We start from the raw sequence: 6,619 nt of genomic DNA on the forward strand, positions 1-6,619 counted from the left end.
AATATTTTGTTAAAAATATACACACTCCATCGTGCCACAAAAACTTCACCTTTGTGCCAAATCTGTCTGTGCCTTGCTGATATAAGTCCTGGAACGTTTTTCGCTCTCCAACTTGACATGCTTTCAAAATTCCTTCATATAGTCGCTGGCTTCATCAGCAGTTAGAATCAAAAACTACTCTCATAACGGGATTCGTGTTCCACTGGAATAAACATTTTTTTTATATTGAGGCGCATACATCGAATGAAGCAGCTCGAAAGGGCTATAGCGGCTCTTGTGATAGTTGTTTGGAAACGGATTTCGGGCTATCCTCCTTGTCTTCAGCCTTGAAAGGTCCTTGACGAGTACGACACCTCAGGTGCACTTGCATCCTTTACCATATTCGCACTGATCATCTTGCGCAGCAATTGTACGTATGTGGCCCATACGCGACTTCTTGTTTGTTGTTCTGTCAACAAAAGCAAATCTCGTGAATGTAAGATGGACCCTTACATTCAGATTCATTAAATACGACTTGAATTTACCGAGCTTCTTGTTTTGGAGATTTGAAAACTAATTCTTGCGCATGTCCGGTACGTTGCATGAATTCTTAATCTCGATTCACGCTTCGTCACTTAAAGAATACGACTCTTCTACGGTGCCTTTACCCATAATGGCTGCAATGCTACCGTCAATTACTGAACGCCACTATCAGCACGAAATAGAGTGGGCGGAATGAGTCTTGTCGCAGCATATGTAATCTGTTGCGCCGCTATCGACCGCCAACATGCCGGACATGGTCTTTTGCGTTGCAACTTCACAGTTCAGGGAGCAGGCGAAAGCCACACGATCGTGGTCGTACGTATTATCATCGTTCCTAAAGCGAAATTTGTTAACATCGCCTCCTGACCATTGCCACCGCGTCTGGACCCTCGATTTTCGTCCTTTCTACTTGGTCCAGCTGTAGCGGAGCTACCTCGCTCCTAAAGTCGGAGAAAAGACTTTCAGACTCAGAGAGTCACTTACTTCTATTGAACTAATGGGTTTAACAACTCAGGGAGTCGTACAGTTATAAAAGCTTAAAAAAGTCCTACTTCAAGGGATTCAGGGGTTCGTAGAACCAAGTGGCAACTAGTGCCCAAGAGGAGGATTCTATCTCTTACAGATCAATGCGCAAGCTTTAGGAAGGCACTAAACGCTTTAAGATCAAAAGGGGAACTGCACTTTATTCAGTTATTTAAATCTAGAAAAAAACCTACCCTAGCTAATTAAAAATAGATATTGGCCGCCAGATTTATATCTGGCGGCGACCACATTTGTTACCCATAATGAATGGGATTTAAGCATCTAACTATTTTAAAATTAGATTAAGGGTATTTTACCCATAAAGTAAATGTACCACAACATCGGTACTCCAACCGATGTGAGCCCCATTACACCCTCTTCCATCAGACTGTTGACACCGAGTGACAACATTTGCTTCATTTCCGCATTGAGGTTGGAGCCTAAACAGCTAACCGTTCGGTAGTTTTTTTCATTCCTTTGTCTAATGACAATCAAGCGTGAGTCACAGACTCTGAGCCCCTTCCTCGACGATGAGGATATGGTGGACTTTGAAAGTCACTCTCAATCAAAGGAGGAGGAAAAAGAGCGGCGTTCGCTCACGCCTTCTCCTCCGGATGAACGTCGGCGGGCCCCGAATCCGTTCCCAGAACGTGGTTTCGCTGATGGCTTTACTGCATTGATCAGGACACAGGACCCTGAGTCCAACATCATTACGAATCCGCTCGATGAAGAGCAAGAGCAGATAATCCTCATAGAGGAGAGAGCTCGTCGTCAAGCTGCCGAGATAGCGAAAGCTAAGGCTCATAGTGAATATAGATTCACTCCGCTTAGTGCGGACGAGCGTCTTAAAGAGATAGCGGGTCATAGCTTGGCCATCTGGATCTCTGGTGACCCAGCGAGGACGCCGGATGAGATCGCTGTCCGGGACGCTCTTCATGAGCAATACCTTACGCCGAAAATAATGACGCGAAGTCAGTATCTGACGCGTTTATGTGATCAAGCCCGTGGGGCTTCGGTAACCTCCATGAGGAAAATTCCGATCGTTTTGTTTCCGAACGAAACAAGGAGTGAAAACGAAGTCTCATTTGAGACCTAAGTCCATCGGGCCCGCCGACTTCGCAATATCTGGAATATCAAAGAGTCTGCGGATAGAGGTGATGTTCGTTGGAACGGAAGCTTCGCTTCGATTTCGCTAAGCTTAAGGCCAAAGGCCAGTTACGTTCGGCATTTATGCCACAAAACGTAGAAAGGCCTAGCCGATATTTCAGTGCTTCGGTTGATCGTACAACCATACATCGAAGCCGCACTGAGGGTTTAGATCCACCGAATCCCACGTCTAGTGGTGAAAGCGTCGTTTGACGCGAGTTGACCCTGGGCTTGGCGCTCAAAAACGTCAACGGCGTACGGGCAATCTTGCCGAAGAGGCACCTCGAACTCCCAATAGTTTTCAGAAGAGGGGTACCCTAGCCACTTCACCAGATACTGGTATTGACCCTCACGACGACGTCACTTTAAAAGTTTCTCCACATGAAACTGATAGTTCCCCCGCGCATCAAGCAGCACGGGAGGGTTCCGACATTTTGGCGGAAGCATTTGATGCTCTATTGCACGAGGTGCAACTTCTTCGAGGGGTCCTTGCTCGAGTTTAGAGCTCTTTTGAGGCGGTCTCGAACCGCCTAGCAGCCTCGTTTAGAGGGCCTGTTGGATATCCTGGTGAGGATGCAACAATCTGCGGCACGACCGCCTGTCTCGGCGCAAGCGCTCTCAAGTCCACGTGGGAAGGGTCCCGATATGGCTTAAGCAAGCCAACGTAAATCACTGAGTGTGTACGCAGCTTGCTGGGAAGGTTTAGCGTATAAGCTAGGCCCTTCTTGGCCACGACCGTAAATGGTCCAATAAAGCGCGGGCGCAATTTGGTCTTGAAGACCGCGAAAACCAAGTTGGTAGGTAGGTTTTTAGCGCTTAGTAAAACTCGGTCTCCGACCATATAGAATAAATACAGATTCTGCCTTTGGCATCTGCTTGTTCTTTTTGTTTGTCTTGGCTATCAGCCATCGTAACGACGCGCGGAGGATCCGCAGCGCCCGTGCTATAAAGCAATAGGTTGTTATCGATAGCAAATTGATGTAACCTTGCACGCAAACGTGCCGACAATTTAAAACTCGAGTCAGAGTTCTTAAGAGCTCGTAACAGAGCTACACACTGTTCATCCTTGGCGTAAGCCCGAACAGATTAATTCAGGAATAGGCGACGAGATAGTCGTTAAATGAGAAAGCTCAAAATCCGGTCTGCGTGATAATGCATCGGCCAAAGCATTCTGCTTGCCGGGCTTATACTTCACCTCAAAGTTGTATTCCGCGATAAGAATAGCCACCGGGCCATTCTCTGTGAGAGATAGGGCGACTTAGTCGCCGTGCGTAATGACGCGTGATCTGTATATATCACAAACGGCTTAAAGCCGTACAGATGAACTCTAGATTTGACGAGAGTATACTTTATAGCAAGTAACTCTTTGTCATGAGCTGGGTAGTTCTTTTCCGCAGCTTTAAGCTGTCTAGACTCGAACGCAATAACACGTTCACGACCATCAACATCTGTTTGTAACAGAGCACTGCCAATGGCAAAATCAGATGCGTCACAGACGACACTGAAAGGGCAATTTGGGTTTGGCAGTGCCAGAATCGGGGCATGGATAAGACTATCGTTAACCGCTCGAAAAACATTATTTTCTGTGCTAGTCCAGCACCATTCTGTATCCTTTTCAAGGAGATTAGATAATGGCCTAGCCATATGCGAGCTAGCGATATCCCGCTTACAGTGGTTAGCACCTCAAGCGGCATGTTATGGGAGTGGCTGGTTATGCCACAAGGGCTTTCCAACGCCCCGCAGCATTTAATCTTCTAGTGACGCAGCTGTTTCGCCCTCATCGAGGTTATGCACAGACTTATTTCGATGACACTTTTGTCCATAGTCGTGAGGAGCAGGGTCGGTCAAATATGGAAAACCATTTAGACCATTGCGAGCAGTGCTCGAGTGCATGCGCACAAACAAATTGCATGCCAATGCATCTGAATGCATTTTTGGCGCAGACGAAATTCCTTTTTTTTAGGATGCTTCATTGGAAAGCGAGGCCTTAGAGCGGATCCCGCTAAGGTAAAAGCCATAGTTGATTGGCCGGTTCCTAAAAAAACAAAAAAGATTTGCCTAAGTGGTTGGGTCTCGCCACTTATTTACACAAATATAGCGAAAATTACGCTGATGAGCAATATGTAGTAACCATCGACTAAGTCCAATGCACTGTACATTTTGCATATAACCATATTATTCTGAAGAACATCCTTTTTAGGAATGGGGGTTTGTGCTGGTATAGTGACAGCATTAAGCTTATTATAAGCATGTATAATGCGCCATTTACCATTTGGCATTTTGACACAAAATGTCGGTGTCGAATGAGGAGATTTGCGCTCTCGTACCATTCCAGCCTCGTGCTTAGCACGGAAGAAATCGTCAATGACGTCACACTGCTCCTTTGATAAAGGCCATAGTCTTGTGACACAGTTTTTGGTTCCCGGAACCAAGTCAATTTCATGACGAACACCTCCATCCGGAGGTAAAACAGATGGTGAATTATAACATACCACATTTTGGAATTCCTTAATCAAGGAATAAAAGGGATTCGTAGAATCTTAAAGGATCGATAACCCATTTTGCGCACTAAGTGCAGCTTTTGTGTCATCCAGGACAGCTACGTCTAGAAGTGACGATGAGTATAACTCAACCATAGGTCGAATGACCACCATTTCAAATAAGTCACCAGCCTTTAAGCCATCGTAAGAAATGTCCTTGTGGTACCCCTGCTTCAGTGGGTACCACTCAGGGGAGTCATGACAGTAAAATGTCTAATCTCGCCCCTGAAAAGAAGCCGTGGCTTTTGCCAGAAAGGCTCATTAATAGCTTGTCTGGAGAAACTACTCCTCACAATAAATATCCTTTATTTATTGCGACAAAGCTACATGGCCTTGATTTCAGCGCGAAGAACTTTCGCGCTGAGGAATATTTCTATCTCGATGCTTTTCTTTAGCATCGATGGTTTAGTGGCAATAATAAGCGAGATAAAGTCTCGCTTATGCAAGCCTGAAGTGCGTTCATTCGCAATGTCAAAGACATTGGACGCGAAGCTTGGCTTCAAAAACTTAACGCGAATCACGTTAAATTTGAGAAAAGAACTCCAATCGGTGCAAAGTATAAATTGCATCGATGCCTCACGTGGGGTGATCCCTGTCCGTGTTGGGTTGACAACTCGAAGAGGGTAAATGGGGATGTCTATTCCCTTTTCTTCGCCCTGGGGAAGGGCTCGCATCTCTATTGAGATGCGTGCAATTTGATTGCAAAACGACGCGATTGACGTTTTGCAAGCAAACTACATGCGCCAGGGGCGCGTGTTTTCCGATGGGCCTTCTGAACCATCGGGTGGGTGTCGTCATACTGACGAACGAGGCCCTCAACGTCAGCAACCAGCTGGGAACGAGGCTCTTAGCTGTCATGCGAAGGTGGATAACCTCGCCAGCGAACAAGATAACTCGTTCGCTGCCCCTTCACATCACGGTGGTTCTGGATACGTTCCACAAGGAAACGTTGACCACCGTGGGAATCCACCAAAGGTTGTGGTGGAGGAGGGAAAATTAGATCCAAACCGTATGTCGGATCTAATGTCGAAGATCGACAAAATCAATCACTTCCTCCATGATATGGAGGAGGGACTTAAACACGAGCGCGGCAAGCGTCGCTCGTTGGAGCAGACGGTGCAAGCTCACCATATCGAGCGGTTGAAAGACCGTACAAAGAGTGCGTGCTTCATGTTGGAGTACGAGCGGAAGTATCATGCTGTTCGCGATGAGCTGTCGTCAGCTCATCGAGTTTCGAGGATATTCGGAACAAGCATGAGAAACTTCAGGTTCAACATGAGAACCTGGTTCGCGATCACAAGAATCTTTTGGGAATTCTTGAAAAGGGTGGTCACATCCGTCCTCGGAAGAAGCCGCGTACTGATGGTACGGGCGGAGCCGACCAACGTAAAACGTAGGATGCGTTCGCATCCTACGTGGCAATTCTATTGGGTACGCATTGCCTCTTCGATGCAGTACACGGAAAAGCCCAATTAACTTGGGAAGTAGTTTACTGCTACCCACATTAGTGATTAGTCGCTTAGGTACGTTTACCGTAGAGAGTAGCACTAGATCATTAATATTAAATGAATGAACATTTGCTCTTCCATGTTTGTCCGCATTCCGTTTCTGTCGGTCCACTGCGTTAGCAATGGAATCCTGTACGAAACGGACTATTGATTCTCGAGTTGGCAGAAATTCTTCTGCTAACTCATTTGTTTTGTCTTTTTCAGTATGCTTTGTGCGTACTGCCATGAGATCATTCTCATCTTCAATGTCGATTTCTTCGACATCGACATCACTCGCGTCGTTGATATTTTCGACGCGTGATGAGCATGAGCCAGAATTGGTTTTGCTCGTGCGAGTCCACCCCCCCTTAAACTAGAGGATCCCTCTAATTGGGTGGGTAA

The sequence above is a fragment of the Bremia lactucae genome, linkage group LG6, assembly GCF_004359215.1.
Source record: "Bremia lactucae strain SF5 linkage group LG6, whole genome shotgun sequence".
In the NCBI taxonomy this organism is placed as follows: Eukaryota; Oomycota; class Peronosporomycetes; order Peronosporales; family Peronosporaceae; genus Bremia; species Bremia lactucae.